A 20,089-nucleotide genomic window follows, 5' to 3' on the forward strand; every position below is an offset into this window, starting at 1 on the left:
CTGGGCTTCCACTGAACTGAGGCTGCATTTTAAGTTGTATTTTAATACTGTTTTTAAGTTGTATTTTAATCAATTGTTTTTATACTTGATGTTAGCCGCCCTAAGCCTGGTCTTGGCTAGATTAAAATTAAAATTAAATAATAAAATTAAATAAATAATAAATAAATAAATTTTGCCTCCTTTGAAATTTCTTCATCCTTCCTTCATAATTGTTACATGTTCTTTGTTATGTATGAAGGCACTGCTAGGCCTTGATGCCCCCTTGAGCTGAGGAGATTCCTCTACTTAACGAGAGACTGGAAGGATTCTAAAACGTTCCAATGGTAATGTTGGTGGGGTAATGTTGGTGGCTGGCAGGCAGCCAATCCCTGCTGAAATAGGGCCATTGTTATAATTGGCTAATTGCATCATAAAGGTAACCTATCACAGGTGGTGGTGGGGAATTGCCTGGGCCAGCTTAAGGTATATATTCTGGGCCAAGTGCCCAATCATTCAATCTTGTGGTACCCTCCTTTCAGATGTCAAGGAGATAAAGAACTACATAACTTTCAGAAGACATCTGAAGGCAGCCCTGTATTGGGAATTTTAAAAATGTTTAATTTTACTATGTTTTATATATGTTGTAAGTTGCCCACAGTGGCTGGGGAAACCCAGCCAGAAGGGTGGGGTATAAATAATATCCCCACCCCTTGTTGCTGCAAGAAAACCATTTGAGCTTGATCTTGGTGTTCAGCTAGAAAAGAGAAAAAGAGAAAAAGCTATTTACAGTGGTACCTCGAGTTACAAACGCCTCAGGTTACAAACACTTCAGGTTACAAACTCCGCTAACCTGGAAGAGTTACCTCGAGTTGAGAACTTTGCCCCAGGATGAGAATGGAAATCGTGTGCCAGCGGCGCAGCAGCAGCAGCAGCAGCAGCAGCAGCAGCAAGAGGTTCCATTAGTGAAAGCACGCCTCTAGTTAAGAACAGTTTCAGGTTAAGAACGGACATCTGGAACAAATTAAGTTTGTAACTAGAGGTACCACTGTATGTGTGTTGTATGTGCGATATAACATTGTGCCACCAGATGGTGATTTAGAGTCCCATTTTTCTTTATCGTTCTACCCGGACACTGAGGTCCAGCGCTGAGGGCCTTCTGGGGGTGACTCACTGCGAGAAGCCAAGTTACATGGAACCAGGCAGAGGGCCTTCTCGGTAGTGGCACCCACCCTGTGGAACGCCCTCCCTCCAGATGTCAAAGAGAACAACAACTACCAAACTTTTAGAAGACATCTGAAGGCAGCCCTGTTTAGGGAAGCTTTTAATGTTTGATGTATTACTGTATTTTAATATTTTGTTGGATGCCGCCCAGAGTGGCTGAGGAACCCCAACCAGATGGGTGGGGTATAAATAATAAATTATTATTATTATTATTATTATTATTATTATTATTATTATTATCTGTTTTCCCCGTTTAAATTAACAACACTTTAAACTGAAATGCTTCTTTCATATGTCTAGATCCAGCCTGGGTCTCGAGTCATGATTGAACCCACCAACATGTCATACTTTGCCTGAAAAAGTTCCTCCAATGTCCTCCGATATGTTATTCTTTGTTCATTTCTTTAAAAAGCTTACTATAAAAAGTCATGGCTGTATATCTCCTCTGGTTCTTGAATAACATTGTACAGGGAACTAAGTAGTGCAACCACTGAAAATTCATGCAATAGAATGGAACATGCTTTACACTCCTATCTTCCCAGAACCTGTGAGGTGCTTCTAGTTATGGGACAGTGCCAAAGAGTGGTATTACCATACAAGCAGCAGTATTACGATACAAAGAGTGGTATTACCATACAAGCAGCAGTTATCTCTTGGTGTTTTCAGATGTTTTATGTCAACTGTTTTTCATTTATGGCAAGTTAAAGAAATAAGCATGCAATGAACGATATTACGGCTAGCCCTATAATGACCTTCTCAGATTGGAATCACATGCTGAAATTGGAAGGCTGCTTTGGACTAACATATGTTGGTGAAGTTACATGAAAGATAATGCAGTCAGAGCCCTTATATTTTTCTCAAGTTCATAGAAAAGCCATGCAGACACTTCATTTTAGTGAGGATAACTGCACCAAATGTCACTTAACTGAATACCCCTTAAAAGTTTGAGGTGAGTCTGCCGATGCTTGGTTCAAGCAACTGAGGAATTTTAAAGAAGAGAAAGTTCCAAGAACACTAGAAAAAATTATCAGGGGTATTCATCATGTTGTTTTTGTAGATGGCTGTGGCAACCTCAAGAGAAATCTTCTTTTTAGGCTAGGTTTACAATAATTTTATAATTAAGGGTCTAAGTTCAAACTACATTGAACCGTATGAGATTATTTGTACTGGCTCTCCTGTTCTCTGATCGTATTTGCCCACAAATGCTTTGATTTAATAACAATTTTCAGAAATCACAACTTTTGTGTTCTTTTGAATGGCTTATTATTATTATTATTATTACCAATAACAAGGACATATTTTCAAGGAGTTCCATCTCCCAACCCCCCAGGTGGGTTGTCCACAGTGATTTGTGGGTGTAAACACTTGTTGAAAAGGAAATCTACAGATATTTGGGAATACTGCAGGTTAGTAAATATTTATTGAGTAACATCTGGCCACAGAAGTGTAACAGTGAATGAGTAATATCATTCACAGTTTATCTTTCACTACTATTTGATACAATGTCAGCATATGAGGCCTGTTTTATAGGACTGTTTATAGTATAAAAAGCAGGCTACAAAAACAGATTAGGAACAATAGCAATTCAGCAGTAGTATGCACAACAAATACTAAATGCTCAGCATTTTGCTTGGAAAAGGTGATTTTGGCTAATATGTGCATTTAAAAAGAACACTCAAGAAATCTTGCCTTAGGAGGTTACTGTAATTTCCCCATGCTTAGTTCCAAACATAACTGCATTCAGTCACAAATTTACTTATTTTTAAAGACCCAGACTGAGAGAAAAGACACAGTTTTGTTCATAATAAGATATGCAGTTGTCACAGTGTTGCTATCGACCGGAAAGACCTAGGCTGGTTCTAGAAACAGCAAAGAAATGATTCAGTTAAACGTGGACTGCACTATGTGTTGAAAACCCATAAAGTGCTGTGAGGGGAACAGCCTGATCCTACTGCTCCCTAGCAATCAATATTCAGAGTGTCTCTGATCCTGGAGGTAGCATATAACTATAGTCACTGATCATCTTATTCTCCATGAATATCTGTAGATGGGATCATCTTAATAGATGGTCCTGGTTGCGGGCAGGGTCTCAACCTGGTTCCCCCCACCCTGGCGTGGGTGGAGCTATCACACGCACGCCGGGGTGGCACCACAATTACCCAGGGCTATTGCCCAATCATTTCAAAGGTTGATAGTGGGGGAAAGTATAAAAGCAGTAGCACAACGTGTGACAGGCTCCTGCTTCGTGTTGTAGCCACATGGGCAGAGTCTCAATGAATCTGTCTGATAACTTTTAAAATGGTATGCGACTTCATGGCTAATTCTTCAGGTTTGAAGTCCATATCGTGATATCAGTTTCATAATTATTGACCTGGCAAAATATATCACAAATCATGATGTGTGCTAGGGTTGGGTGATATATTGTCGATATACAGTGGTACCTCTGGTTACGAACTTAATTCGTCCCAGAGGTCCATTCTTAACCTGAAATGGCTCTTAGCCTGAGGTACCACTTTAGCTAATGGGGCCTCCCACTGCCGCCATGCAATTTCTGTTCTCAACCTGAGGTAAAGTTCTTTACAGGAGGTACTACTTCTGGGTTAGCAGAGTCTGTAACCCAAAGTGTTTGTAACCCGAGGTGTATGTAACTTGAGGTACCACTGTATTGTGAATCATGATGCATGTGTGTGTGCATGCGCACCATGCAAAAATCACAATGCAGGAAAAACCGTGAAGCCAGCCAATGCCTCTACATAACTCCATCCTTATTTCAGACATTGTGATATATCCGTAAATCATGATGTTTAGCTGGTGATATACAGTGGTGCCCCGCAAGACGAATGCCTCGCAAGTTCCTGCGGGGTTTTTTTCCATTGCCCCCCTTTTTCCCAAGCCGCTAAGCCGCTTATCAGCTGATCCGCTAAGCCACTAAACCGCTTATCAGCTGATCTGCTAAGCCGCTAATAGCGCTAATCCGCTAAGCCGCTAATGGGCTTGCTTCACAAGACGAAAAAACCGCAAGACGAAGAGACTCGCGGAACGGATTCTTTTCGTCTTGTGAGGCACCACTGTACCACAATACTGAAAACCAGATATTCCCCAGCCCTAACCACTCCCTCTCTGCTCAACAAATGATCATTCTGGGGGTGGCAACCCCAATTTATAAGGATGCTACTCTGGAATGGCAACTCCATGCCTCGCATGCTGCTACTATATGGAACATTCATTGGCCAAACATTTCATGCAGGCTCTTACATGCCACATGGAACAAATCAAACAATGTTGTGCTCCAGATTGGCATAGAATCATCAAATCATAGAATTGGAAGGGACCCTGAGGATCATCTTATCCAGCTGTTTTTGGACTACAACTCCCATCATCCCTAGATAGCAGGACCAGTGGTCAGGGATGATGGGAATTGTGGTCCCAAAAAACAACTTGAGACCCAGTGATCCAGTCCAAACCAGGAATAAACCATTGTCCCATATGGGGATCAAACCTGCAACCTTGGCGTTATCAATATTATGCTCTAAGCAGCTGAGCTATCCATTGTTTAAGTACTTTCCTTACATTAAACATGAAAGCTTCCACTTGAAATGAATAGCGACAATATGTTTAAACTGGGTTCTTATTGTGGCATTCATCTCCTACATTAATGCTGGAACATTCTTGCTATTTTTGACTACTGTTAGCATGCAGCACAGGACCCCTTTTGATTCCTACTTGGCAACTTGAGTGGCTTCCTATTGTTATTGACTTCAAAGAAATGGAAACGATTTGTAATGTCATGTAAGGGCAATGTTTGCATACTGCAGAATGGATCAATTCATTAACTGGCTTTTTCTTGATTCCATTTGCAGCTGGGTTATTTGCTTTGTAGAGAAGATACCAAAAAAATTTGGACTTTTAAAAACCATTTCAAGGCAGCGTGCCTTGAATCTACTGAAAACTCAATATTATAAAAGAAACTGTGAGTGATGTTGTGTTTGTTATTTCATCAATAATGACAATATGAAAGAAAGCTCTCTGAAAGAAATGATCTAGAATATACACTGAAGCAATCCAAGTTTATCAGAACAATTCTCAAACACGGTGCATAATGGATATATTGCTGTCAAATGAACACAGGAATTCTAAATCTTAAACTTTTGTATTTTGTCTTCCTCGATTTGTAATATAACATTAAAAGTGAGCATGTAGAGTTATAGCTGGATATGTAACACATTAGCATATTTTGCCTCTGGTCTCGTGTTTCTAAACTGGAGAAAAACGGTAAAACAAATTTGGAAAACCTACATGTTTTGGAATGCTCCTCAGTTCAATTTAATACAAATACAGCAGGCAGGCATTGCTTAGGACAGAGCATAAAGCAACATTTTGCACAAATTCACATTTGGAAAAATTTGAATTTGACTATTAGAGTTGCAAATCTTTTCAGCCTTTGCCTTTGAAGCTTTCCTAGGTCTTTTTGGTAACTGTGACATGCCTGGGGGATGAATTTGACTATTAGAGTTGCAAATCTTTTCAGCCTTTGCCTTTGCCTTTGAAGCTTCCCTAGGTCTTTTTGGTAACTGTGACGTGCCTGGGGGATGTTGCGAGTCCTTTCTGCTCTCTTCTCACCCTTGGCACCCCATAGGGTCACTAGGTGAATGGAATTATGCTGTAATCCTGTATCCACTTACCTGGGAGTATGCCCCATTGAACTCAATGACACCTACTTCTGAGCAGACACAATTAAGCTTATGTTGTGAACATCAGTCGTCTCAGTACCCCAGGTTAACCTTCAGGGCTAAAGGTAAAGGTAAAGCAACTCCTGACCGTTAGGTCCTGTTGCAGATGATTCTGCGGTTGCGGCACTCATCTCGCTTTACTGGCCGAGGGAGCCGGCATAGAGCTTCCGGGTCATGTGGCCAGTATGACTAAGCCACTTCTGGCAAACCAGAGCAGCACACGGAAACGCCGTTTACCTTCCTGCCGGAGTGGTACCTATTTATCTACTTGCACTTTGACATGCTTTCGAACTGCTAGGTTGGCAGGAGCAGGGACCGAGCAACGGGAGCTCACCCCGTCGCGGGGATTCAAACCACCAACCTTCTGATTTGCAAGCCCTAGGCTCTGTGGTTTAACCCACAGCGCCACCCGCGTCCCTACCTTCAGGGCCAAACCCACCTAAAAACACTACCACAGTCAACAATCTTGCTGCTCTAACTGCTTACCATGATACAGCTGTGCTGCTTTTCATTTTCCATCTGCCCAGTTCCTTGGTGTCAGACAACAAACCCATGCAAAAGAGTGAGCACATGAGAAAGTGAAGTTAGAAGGAAATTGGAGGCCATTGGCAGAACCCTAAGGAAGTGCACAGAAAGGAAGTTTCCTATACCCTATTCCTTATCATCTGTGACACCCCAAAATCTCTCCAGTGGGTTTTCTGGGGGTTTCTGTGGGAGGGGAGAATAACCCACAATCGGAGTGCTTGAAGAAGCCAATATTTGTGTGATCTATTGTGAAATGACCTGCTCTGCTCCCTGCCCAATGTGTGCATTGAAATTTAGCAATCCACTTGATTTTTCATTTCCCAAATGTTTGATGCAGTCCTCAGCTTAGAAAAAACTTAACCTACATACAAATGTTGTTTCTACTTCGTTGCAAACTTCTGCATGGTTTGTTCTTTTTAGTCGCAAAATAATGCAGAAATCAGATGGCAAGTTTTAGCAATTCGTAGTATTGAGATGGCAAAACACAATTTACTGAGTGTCACAGAAAGTGAATCATGCTCTTAATATACATAAAATTAAAATGCTCTTTAGATATAGAAAATAAAATAGCCAGTTGTTAGCTGATTCTATGAATATTAGTATTTAAAAATATGTAAAGCACTACCATCACCTGTAATCAGCCCATAACTGAGCCTTTCATTAATATAAATTGTCTATTCCTGCTGCTAATAGACCCAAGTAAAATTCACTTATTGGAAATGGCCATTTATTTATCATTTTGCATAACCCATCAGAAACATTATTATTAGGAAATTTAGTGACACAAATGAGCATGCTTTAAGAAAGCCCACTGCCAACAGAGCTCTAATGACCAATTTCATTTGCGGCGATAAAACTGGAGGAAATTTCTCTGCCTAATAATGGATGACCCAGTTTTCAACCCAAAGCATCTGAAAAGCCGTCACACCTGAGCATTCTGAAAAACCAGAGCTGGATTTTCTGGCAGATTATCAAGACTACAGACAAATTATGGCAGTTAAGTAGGCATTTGTGGTTTCATTTTCTCATTGCTACCAAAAAATGGAATTTTGATTATTTTGTCTTAGAGGACTGTTGTTAGGTCGAACAAGATAAAGATTGTCAATGAGCTTGCTGGTTGGATAAGAGATAACCATAGTGATGTTTGATGGAACAAATGAGCATATTCCTCCTGAGCCTAATGTAATAATGAAGGGTTTAAGACTGCAGCACTAACCTTATAATATTACATGCATATTGTAGGAAGAATTTCCTATATAGATCTTGTTGATACCCAGCTTATAGAAGCAACAATGATAACCTACACAGTGCTATGAAATACAGCCCTCTGCACATACATTTTAGTTTGCATATAAATCTGAATTTCTCAAATCCACACTTTCTGAAACAACATGAGAACTAAACACTACCATCCCTTGAAATTCACACTTACCCGAATTCTCCAGCCAAAGAATGTTTACAAACAGGCATATATTGGTGGGGTGGGGAATGTGTATATGAAAATATTAAGTGAAAATAGCATATGCAAATATTAGGAGAAGCTGTTTGCAAGAAAAGTGTACATTAGTCGAAGCTGCAGACACAATGTGCTTAGTAGGAGATATTCACACTAAAATGCTGAACACTCATAATGGGGGTGGTGGAAATGTAGCACATGCTCTCCATCAGTTCCCACATAATCCAGGGGGATCTTTCTGGTCTGCTTTCCTTCCTGCTTGATAGCTTGCTTGCCTTCCTGCCACTCCCTCAAGAAACAGCCTCTTTTCTCTAGATTTCTGCTGCCTCTTCCTTCTTCAACTTCCTTCTGCATTCTGCAACATCTCACCAGTCCCAGCATTTCCAAAACAGCTTGTTTGAGCTGAGGCTACTCACAAGTAAGCAGCTGATCTGGTGGATTCTGCATCTGATTTCCCAGACGGACATCTTAATTAATTGGGCATTTGTCCCCACCCACCCCTTTTGCCTTCTACTATTTCAGTGGCCTTTGGTGAAACAATAGCATTGGTGCAAATGCCTGTGTGATTGGACCCTGGTTCTATCGACCATGAAAAATGGTGGCAGCCTGCTTGGTTCCTGCTTCTCTCCATTTTATCCACACAACTGTTAAGGTGTGGGTGAACATATCAGACGAGACAGCGATTCTTCAAACAGATCTTCTTTATTCACAGACCAGAACAGAACTGAACTGAAGGGTTCAGCCAGCCTGCTTATATAGAGCTCCACTACAACGCAACTGTAACAACTTTCTGTAACTATCCAATCATTGAACGTCACTTTAAATCCCTTATTTGCATATGTGGACCTGAGTGAAAACTATCTACAGTATCCCCCTGCTGGCCCAGGGTGAGAACTTCAGTATATAACAACAACAACAGCATGATGTAGAGAAGTCTGAGAGACTGTGACTGGCCCCAGATCACCCAGTGAGCTCCATGGCTGAACGGGGATCTGATCTCTGGCCTCCCAGGTCACAATCCAATATTCTAACTGCTACACTATAGTGGCTTTTTGTGCCCTCGTGTCTCCTCCACCTCTTGGCAATGTGTCATGAACTGTTTGGATGCAGAGGAATATTATGAGAAACCAGCTGGGAAACTCCCAAGGGAAGAAGGCTCAGAGCCAGGGGATTGGTGGTGGGACAATGATGAGTGGTCCGAAGGAGAAGAGGGACAAGACTGGGGGCAGGTGTCAGAAGCTGAAGAGGTAACAGGGCTTAGTGAGCGGGGCGAGTCTGTGACAGAGAGGAGTCCAGCTGGTGAAGAGGCTCCCCTTCCTGCCCCTGGTCTACAACCAGAACCAGGAGAGACATGAAGCAAGAGGAGCAGAGACAGGCACGCAGGTGCAGTCTCAGATTCCTTGGGGGAAATCCTGAAAATGACTTAGACAGCTGCAGGGAGGTGGGGACTGAAGAAGAGTTGCTGTGCTCATCAGGCTGAAAACTTCTGTGCAGATCCTGGTTGTTGTTGGTTTCTCTAATAAAGAGTTAACTCCACTTACTTCATGTGATTGACTGCTTGCTGGCTCGCTCCTGACAAAATGCTTAGTACTACAAATAAGTGAAATGAAATCACTTTACTGTGAGTTTCACCACACCCACAATAGCAGGCCGATGAAGTGGAGTGGGCTTGGAGCAGTGACAGGGCATGTGATGAACTAGACATTAAAAGCGAAGAAATTAAAAGGTGAGTGGTTCCTATAATATCTCAATATTTTCCATAGCTATCCTGTTTGAAATGTCTCTCAGTAAAAATGAGTTTTTCGTACCGTCCTTACTCTGGTCTATGTAATAACCATATGGATTATTTCGTATTAAGATATATCAGCATAAGATTTCCAATTAATTGTGTGCTTTGCACACATCCAGAAATTCTAAAGGCTATAATTTCCCAAAGAAAAGAGAAAGCACAATATTACTTTTCCTCCCTCACTATATTTGATAAAAATGGAATTTGAAGGCTTTGATCACAGGCTGATATTATATTATTTATATTCATAAGAAAATAGCTGTAACCAAGCAGAAAATATTGTTTGGCCAAAAGGAATGCTTTGTTTGTGATTGTTTCTAGCTTAGATTAATAATAATAAAAATCTATACAATCTTATCACCAGCCTTTGAGTGTATTCTTCCCCTCCTGCTTATGGTTCACAGAAACTGATCTTTCTGCCTCAGCATTTACACACTAGCAAGAAATTTACCAAATGATGAATAGATTTATTTATTTTTTACCTCATATAAACAGATATGCACACTGGGTTGTTGTTAGACTGTTTTTAGATTCAAGGGAAGAAATTTCATAAATCAAGCCTGTGTAAATTAAGCTGTTATAAAGTTGGGCAGCTGGGATAGCTCAGTCAGTAGAGTGTGAGACTCTAAATCTGAGGGTTGTGGGTGTCAGGAGTTCAGCCTACACTTGAGTAGGACCCTGGCAGAGAAACATGCCCAACTGGCATGTTCTCCCCCTCCTGGTCTTTCATTTGGGAGCTTCAAAAGCTTTCTTCAGCCTGAACATCACAGCGACCGATGCCAACCAACACCGACACACTTAGGGATCCGCAGAGTTTGTGCAATTCCATAACAGACCTCAGCAACTCATCATTTTGGCTAATCTACTTTATTTACATATAAACACACACAGAGCATTGAAACATGGCTCCCTCTCTCTCTAGCATCAAACAGCAAAGAGAAAAAGAACAAAGGACAATAGTCCCACTTCACGGAATGCAGTAACACAAACATCCTGTCTCTGTCACTTCCCACTCTGTTTAGTCAAAACATACACTGTCATGTGAAAGACAACAATCCCATGACTGCAATCACAGAACAGGAATTCTAACAGTGGGTTCAAGCCCCACCTTGGGCAAAAGATTCCTGCACTGCAGGGGGTTGGACTAGATGACCCTTGGGTTCTCTTCCAACTATATGATTTTATGAAAGTTACACCAGAGCCAAGTGCTGTCTATCAGTGAAGCTACCACTGGCTGAGCCACCATAATCCCAGCAGAGGGAAAACAAGAATTTAAAATAGTGTTTGATTTATACTACCTATTTTGCTGGCCCAACTTATACTTAGGATCTAGCCTAAATTTCCCCCTTATAACTTCCCCCCCCCCAATTTATGCCAACTTCAGATCAGCCAAGCTTGCTTCGTCCCTTGCCCCAAAATGAAAAGAAGAGGAATTCCCAACAAAAGAAAAATGGATACAAAAACTTATGGAATATGCCAAAATGGCAAAACTTACTGGAAAAATAAGATAAAAAAATTCCTTCCTGTAGCACCTTAAAGACCAACTAAGTTAGTTCTTGGTATAAGCTTTCGTGTGCATGCATGAAATCAAGATAGCAAACTTTTATAAAAGAATGGAAATGGGTTATTGAATATTTACAAACAAACTGTAAACAGATAAGGACATTGGCAGGATTATTGTAATAACTTGCAATTTCATAAGAGCATATATTTAAAGTGGATGAATAAAAGAATAAGTTAATTTAGAATCTGAAGGAAATGTTGAAAACCAATTTAAGGAACCACAGAAAGAAGAGGAGGGAAGTCAAGTTTTGAAATGTTAGAATGATTGTAATACTGGCCTCACTCCAGTATACCTGAAGGAGCGTCTCCACCTCCACCTCCAATTTCCCACTGACAAGTAGCCTAAGCTGAGATGGAAAGGAAATGTGGGGATTCCTCCTTTAGTATTACCCCCCCCCAATTTTGAGGAATCAAAAAGCATTGGGGTAAAGTTCATGAAATTCCACAAGGAGTTCTGAATTTCTCTAGCTATCCACCAGACATTGCATAAAACAAAATTTAGAGTCAACTGGAGTTTTCTCCACAGAGTTTTCCAAAAGTAAGACTGAGGAAGAGTTACAGTGGAAATATTACTCACGGTACTTTCATGTTTCTCCAGCTGAACCTGAAGAAAAGTTCAGCCCACACATCAAAATTCTGCAAAATGCACACACATGCACACCTCGTGAACTCTTTTTGTTCTCCAGAGATGTCCAATGTTTTCCATTTCTTTTACCTTAGCTATGATGTTCCTAAGGTAATATTATGCTGTTCTTCTGTAGAAAAGAGCCAATTCTTAAACGTGCAGTGCTGTTTGTGCAGTGCTTTGTTAGTGTTTTGTTCGTTTTTTGGGGTTTTTTTTGCTAAGGTGCTTACTGTATGAAATGAAAGTGGATGGAAAATCACACTCCTGGAAAGAAATAGAATGGTGTTTTGTTTTTTATCTCTGCAATTCGGAAACCCTTAGGCAGTTGCTGCTAATAGAAATCATTCATTTTCTGTGTATTAATTCTGGAGTACATAAAAACAATGTCACACGCCTTCAGACCATAAAGAAAGTCACTGCAGTCCGGGAGGTTTATTAACATTTATATGGGGAGCTTATAAAATTGGTAACATGTTATCTAACCAGGATACACACAGGCCTCAATAGATGCTGGATTAATTAATTCCCCTTGGCATTTTTCTCTAGACTCAAAAGTAGTATTCCAGTGCTGGTTATTTCTACCTGCCTGGGGCTAACTGTCATACTAACAAGGAGGGGAACTGCATGTTGAACTTTGTAGCCCACCTCTAACTTTTCTTACAAGTCACTTATTTGGGGAGCTTATTAGTAAATAGTCCTGAAGCAAGGATGACCTGTCACCTAACATTATAGAATAGATTCAAGACTTTTAAAAAGTTGTGATAGAAGAAAGGAGTGTTGAATATAGCAGAAATCAAAAGAGCTGCAATAACCGAGAGATCCAATCTTTCCAAATAAATTTGACGTCTGCAGATAGCTAGACAGATGATAGATAACAAGAGACCAAATGACCTTGAACACAGGGGTGGTAGTCAGTTCTTTTCCCCTCCTCTCCCTTCTCCCTACCCAGGGATTAGTTTGCTTCTTCCTGCCTTGGGATCTCTGTGGTCCTTTCCAATCCTGCAAACAGCACACTGGCAAAGCAGACCCCTGCAGATAGTGAGTGGAGGGTTCAGTTCTGCTCAGTTTGACTGCAGCATCCAAAGCAAAGCAATTTTAGAACCATCATGCTAAAGTGGATGACTAATAATAATAATAATAATAATAATAATAATAATTTATTATTTATACCCAGCCCATCTGGCTGGGTTTCCCCAGCCACTCTGGGTGGCTCCCAACGGAATATTAAAAACACAATACAGCATTAAACATTAAAAACTTCCCTAAACAGGGCTGCCTTCAGATGTATTTTCAAAGTAAGATAGTTGCTTATTGCCTTGACATCTGAGGGGTGGGCGTTCCACAGAGCAGGTGCCACTATCAAGAAGGGCCTCTGCCTGGTTCCCTGTAACATCACTTCTCACAGTCAGGCAACCGCCAGAAGGCACTAAGCGCTGGACCTCAGTGTCCAGGCTGAACGATGGGGGTGGAGCTGCTCTTCAGGTATACAGGACCGAGGCCGTTTATATCAAACCGGATAGACTGACAGTATCTTCAGAGGCATTAAAATCAGTGCAGTTAGGAACATTTTGTTCCATCATCTTAAATGAACATTTGTTTGGGGTCCATGTTCATAGCTGTCAAGTGTCCCTTATTTGGCGGGACAGTCCCTTATCCCAGTGCCATGTCCCGCTGCTGTCCCTTATTGATGATGTCCCAGGAAGTAATAGTGCCACTGTATTCTGCTCTGGTCAGACCTCACCTGGAGTACTGTGTCCAGTTCTGGGCACCACAGTTCAAGAAGGACACTGACAAACTGGAACGTGTCCAGAGGAGGGCAACCAAAATGGTCAAAGGCCTGGAAACGATGCCTTATGAGGAACGGCTAAGGGAGCTGGGCATGTTTAGCCTGGAGAAGAGGAGGTTAAGGGGTGATATGATAGCCATGTTCAAATATATAAAAGGATGTCACATAGAGGAGGGAGAAAGGTTGTTTTCTGCTGCTCCAGAGAAGCGGACACGGAGCAATGGATCCAAACTACAAGAAAGAGGATTCCACCTAAACATTAGGAAGAACTTCCTGACAGTAAGAGCTGTTTGACAGTGGAATTTGCTGCCAAGGAGTGTGGTGGAGTCTCCTTCTTTGGAGGTCTTTAAGCAGAGGCTTGACAACCATATGTCAGGAGTGCTCTGATGGTGTTTCCTGCTTGGCAGGGGGTTGGACTCGATGGCCCTTGTGATCTATTCCAACTCTATGATTCTATGAAATAAGCTACTGAAGGTAATGGGGCCCTTTCTATGTCCAGCTGTCCTTTGTCAACAACAAATTGTTGCTGTTTTTTTGTGTTGAATATATGCTATATGGTAATTTATGGACCTAATACGTATCTAAAGCCATTTGCACGCAACAAAATAGGTATTTTATCAAAGTAATTGTTGATCTCTTATTTTGGCTGCTGATCCCTTATTTTTGAGGCTGCTGGTCCCTTATTTTCAAATCTGTAAGTTGACAGCTATGCCCATGTTGCCTTTCAAGTTGGCCTTATGAGATTCCCATCCTCTCAGCCAGAGTGCATGTCAACGTGCTTAGAACAAATGTAGCAAACAGCAGGCGTCATCTACACTTTCAGTATATGCTTGCTCGGAGCCACAGTTTCCATCTAATCCACATTAGTGATTACTACTGCGTGCTCTTCCAATATGCGCTTTTAGAATATGAGGCCACGAAGGTCAGGGATTATGTTACCATTGTGTACATGGCTGGTGGGTCTTGAGTTGTCTTGTCGAGTCCAATGCACTGGTGACATGTCCATTAGCACTCAATAAATCTCCAGTACATTAATGCTTGTAAAGCGGGGGGGGGCACAGTCTACAATCAAACTGAATTATTAGCCTGCCATAAGGAAAGATCAAAGGGCCAAGAGCATCAATGCCTGCAAGGCAGGAATTGAATTAAGTATGGCATACACAGATGACAAGCTAGCAAACCATATTACATGCTACAGCTAAGTTGCTAATTTTGTTCTGTCAAAATAGGTAACACAGAATGGCATTTCATAAACTGGTGCGTATATCTTTGAATTTATACTTTAAAGCACAATGTTGGTGGCTTTAGTACCTGATAGAAGCATGGTAGAAGCTTCTATTATAGTAGCTTGGAATGCCTGAAGTCTTAAATCTATGGTTTGATTAGCCTGGAAGTTGGTCACACCCTCCCAACATTTGACAGGTAATAAAAAAGGAATCCTCTTGTCTACCTTCAATTATCCTCCCCCCCTTCAAACCAGGGAACATTGCTTGAGTTCCCACACCTCCCAAATAGTCATGCATTATTGTATGTTGTTTGCCATATTTCAGTTAGTCTAAAAGATTACTCTTTAACTAGTCAGAACCAACACATGGTGCAAAAATAAAAAGTGGGTCCCTGAATACATGTTTGGGCAAAAGATGGATTACTTGCCAACAGAGGGTGAGGACTATTGGTTGACAAATAGCCCGTCCTATCCCTACACCAATTTAAAAGCAGGGAAAGAACTTGTTCTTTTGGTTAAATATATATTACGAAAAAGTGTGACTGACCCATTACAAACCCTGTTCCTTCATTATTTCATTGTCTGTTTCAGGGTTTGTGGGATGTTAGAGGAGGGATAATACCTCTGGTGGGGGACAGATTGTGCCTCTTCTTGAGAAGTTGGCCCACCTATGGACTGTAAGCAAGTGACAGAGGCCACACCTCAGGAAACAGTTTCAACTGGCCAGCTAAACCAGGTGAGGGTAGCTAATGGGTCTTAAACCTTCGGTGAGCTAGGGACTTCCCCTTCATTCAAAGACAGGCTCCAGCAGATTGAGCGGGTGAGACCAATAATGGGTCCAATGATCAATAAGCAGTTTCTGCATGTTCTGTAGAGGGAAGTGAGGGACCGATGGGGTTCATCAACCACCAAGAAAGAAAGTTCTGATCCTAAACCTCTGCTGCCTTGTAGGAGTAATCCCTACACAAATCAGGAATGGAGTCCCTTCGATGGTTGGATTGCACCTCGTACACCTCCTTCCAGCAACTTCTGCAGCCAAGCTGGCGCCAAATGTATTGGTCTGCTTTCCTTTGGACCATATCAGCAAGGCCAAGAGTGGAGTCTCGTGGTCTGGGCAACCCAGGACCTCCAGACACAATGTGTAGGCTTGCGCTCTAGGGAGGTCACTTCAGTGCTGCTAATGCAGCCGTTTGACTTCAGAGCTGGAGGTGCACCACATTGTCTCTAGAGATAAATTGATCCCAAAGTTTCCATTGACAAACTCCTTACCCCGGCCTTTGATATCTGATATAAACACCACCACCACCATCAACAACACTCCACAATGATTTTGGGTGTGTTCACGCTATATTTGCTTCCAGGTTCTTTTGAGACAATATCTGGCTGCCTCTCTCCCCTCAAAGACTTAAACACTTGTGGAAACCTGATTGGGTAGAAAACTTAGGAAATCCAACTCATCCCTCCACAATCTCTCCAAAAAGGCAAAAGAAGGGCAGAGCTTAGGGCTGCTACTGCCATGCAGCAGGAGGAAACACTATAAAGGCAGGAATGTGTCTGAATTGTGTATAAAGTCTTTTTAATGAGCTGGCCCTAACAGAAACGAGATGTCATTTTGGACCCTCTTTAGGTGTAGGTGTGGGAGGAGGGAAATGTCATTATTTGAACCTTGCCATTTTTCCCTGGAGTGGGAGCAAGTGAAACTAAGGGCTAATCTTGATCGTGGTTTTGTTTTGTGGGTGTATGGCAATGACACAATAGCAATGCATTAAAGGTAGATTTCTACTGGACCATCCACACACCATCCCACTGTGTTAGTTTTTCTGCAGTGCTTCTGCAATTTTATTGCATTATTGCCATCTAGAGGGGCACTCTTGCACCAGAGCGCAGCAAAAGCAGCACATACACACAAAAACAAACTAGAAGATTTGTGGTATGGAAACTTACAGGATTTCAACAGGAAGTTATAGGACACACATCAATTGGAAACAAAGCACTTTGTCAACCCCATCTTTTGCAGGTGCGAGGGGACGCGGGTGGTGCCGTAGTCTAAACCACTGAGCTTCTTGGGCTTGCCAATCAGAAGGTTGGTAGTTTGAACCCCAGCGACAGACTGAGCTCCCATTGCTCTGTCCCAGCTGCTGCCAACTTAGCAGTTTGAAAGCATGTCAGTGCAAATAGATACATAGGTACCACTACTGGAGGAAGGAAAATGGCATTTCCATGCGCTCTGGCTTCCTTCATGGTTTTCCATTGTGCCAGAAGTGGTTTAGTCCTGCTGGCCACATGACCTGGAAAGCTGTCTGTGGACAAACGCCAGCTCCCTCGGCCTGAAAGCGAGATGAGCACCACAACCCCATAGTCGCCTTTGACTGGACTTAACTGTCCAAGGATCCTTTACCTTTTACCTTTGCAGGTGCAAACAGTATTGAAAGCAGGATTGCATACAATTGCCACAATACCCTCATGAGCACAAATAATCATGAATGTACTATAAAAAGGATTTCGGGAGGGGCCCTGAGTAGTCAAAAAAGATATTGAGAGTGTTTGGGACACAGCAGAGAAAAGAACATCAGGAGCAAAGGACAGGTGGTCACACAACCAGATGGTAGAGTGTCACAGATATTATTCACCTCTGGTGGGTTTGTAATAATGCTCAAAATTACAGGCTGCAGATACATAGGCGCTTTGCTCTCATATTATAGGAGTTGTAATCAGGTCACATCCACTCACTTGAGTCATTAAAATAAGAATGAGGATAATTATCAACCCCCTATCCCAACCAATTTACTTACTCTAATAAACCATCTAGGTTCAACAGTTGTCCATTTACAACATTGGAATATGATCAACTTTCCTTACGGTTAAGGAAGAGTTGATGGAAGTCCAAATATGATTAAAATGGAGATGTTAAGAGTTATACTCCACTCTCTAAATGCAGTTGGAAGTATCATTGGAAAGGAAGGTGTAATTTTATAAATAAATATAGCTCCGTCACATATCCTAGAGTAATGAAAAATATGAAAATATAAAAATATGAAAAAATAAATATACCAGTATGTTGGAGAGATGAATGGGCATGATAATCAGGTCCTCATAAGTATAGGCTGCTTGTTGTTTTGCCAAGGAATCTGAAGTTGAGGGTGAGACTTTTTTTTATTAAACATCCAGCTGTTGTTAACGGCAATCATAGCTGCATTCTAGGGCAGGGCTAGCCAGCACAGTGCCATTTGTCCACAGTTTCCATCATCCCTCATCATTGGCCAAGATGGCTGAGGCTGGTGGGAGTTAGAGTCTGACAACATCTGGAAGGTACCGCATTGACTACCTCTGTCCTAGTTAAAATGGTGTGCAACAGACACTAGGTGAAAGACAGCAAGGGCCTCAGGGGTGTGTGTCCCAAATGTCTTCACACAGTGAAGCAGGTGGCGCTTTGGTCTAAACCACTGAGCCTCTTGGGCTTGCTGATCGGAAAGTCAGTGGTTCGAATCCCCGCCATGGAGTGAGCTCCTGTTGCTCTGTCCCATCTCCTGCCAACCTAGCAGTTCGAAAGCACACCAGTGCAAGTAGATAAACAGGTATCGCTGTGGAGGGAAGGTAAACGGCATTTCTGTGCACTCTGGCTTCTGTCACAGTGTTCTGTTGCTCCAGAAGTGGTTGAGTCATGCTGGCCACATGACCTGGAAAGCTATCTGTGGACAAATGCCCGCTCCCTCAGCCTGAAAGTGAGATGAGTGCCGCAACCCCATAGTTGCCTTTGGCTGGACTTAACCATCCAGGAGTCCTTTACCTTTACCTTCACACAGTGATTTACATACACAGGCTCATCCTTCTTGCCTGGTTCCACAGGAGCTCGCACTAGTCAGACAACAGCACATTTAATAAGTGGTCTGAAGGGAATGTGCTACATATTTACAATACTCTCCATGAAGGAATCCGAAGGTTGTTCTAAGCCATATTCATCTTTAGACAGTGCAATCCAACCCCCATTCTTGTTCTTTTATCCCGCCCAACCACTCCACTGTGTAATTTAATGTATCTACCGATTAGACACTTCAGACTCTCAGAAGCAGAGCTAACAGAAAAACAAACCCAATTAGTTGAATATCAAACATTCATTGCACAATTTATTGATAGCGGCCTGAAGTATATAAAAAAAAGATACACGATAACTTCGTAAGTCAAGTTTCATTACAAAGTCCCTATCTCTTCTCTGCTTTATGGTGTTGGATTCTCACCCCCCCCCCGCCCTTCGCCAGAGTGCAAGGCAAGTATCTGAAAATAAGATGGGTTGGCAAGCTGCCAATGCCCTGTACCAGCTGCACTGCCAGGTGGGACATTATGCTGTTTGACAGAAAAACCGCTGCTCAAGTGCCTATTTCCATTGTTTGCTTGCAGCAGGAGGTGTGATTTTTTTGAAGGGTTAGTGAGTAAGTTAGCAGCAATTAATCCTTGTGTCAGGCAAGACTGCAGTTGCAAGCCTTGTTAGTGACTGCTAAAAAGCAAAACAAACCCAAAACCACAATGCCTTGTATTCCTCAATTCCTTTGGGTTTCAAGTATGATTAAGGGTAACACTTTCCTCTCATGCTAGTGAAGAACCCACATTGAGAAATGCATAGGCTGTTATGGGACAAGGAACATGTGCAAATTGTCGTATGAAGCTACATAACCTTAGGCCTGAGACGGACTCTGTCTGCTAAAGAAAAAGGCCAGTTTCACTTATCCAGTAATCCCGCAGTGCAAACATATTTTTCTAGAAAAAGAGGTATCAGAACTCACTATGAACGCCTCCCTTGTTCTCATAATGGGAACAGTGTCCACCTGAGAAGTGCCAGAACTGAGTTCCAGTGAGTTCTGGCTGAAAAAAGCCCCTGGTCTATACATAGACATAACCAACATGGTGGACCCACTCCTCTGTTGTTGCTGGACCACAGCTCCCATAATCCCTGATCACTGGCCACATTGGCTGGGCCTGATGGGAGTTGTAGTTCAATAATATTTGGAGTACACCATGTTGGGTACCAGAGATAAGTCATGCCCACATTTCAGGACATGTTGTTGTTTTTAACATATGTTGATCTGCTTTTTAAAGTTACCCTGGCCGGGTTTATGTATTATTAAAAAAAACAGATATAAAGCAACAGTTGGCAGAGCATAAATAAAAAGGAAAATGATTGATTCTTTCATCCCT

At 42.0% G+C, this 20,089-nt stretch overlaps 1 protein-coding gene and 1 long non-coding RNA gene across 3 annotated transcripts in view; one reads left to right on the top strand and one right to left on the bottom strand.

The window, feature by feature from the left end:
- CDH12 (cadherin 12) overlaps positions 1-20,089 on the bottom strand; it is a 666,500-nt gene that overhangs the window by 458,374 nt on the left and 188,037 nt on the right. The gene's annotated exons all lie outside the window — the stretch shown is intronic.
- LOC309538826 overlaps positions 9,563-20,089 on the top strand; it is an 87,909-nt gene continuing 77,382 nt past the window's right edge. The window contains exon 1 of the long non-coding RNA XR_014222358.1: positions 9,563-9,637. This is a non-coding gene — a long non-coding RNA (uncharacterized lncRNA). The remainder of the gene's footprint in view (positions 9,638-20,089) is intronic.

This window comes from Podarcis vaucheri, assembly GCF_965113315.1.
Source record: "Podarcis vaucheri genome assembly, chromosome: 8".
NCBI lineage: Eukaryota > Metazoa > Chordata > Lepidosauria > Squamata > Lacertidae > Podarcis > Podarcis vaucheri.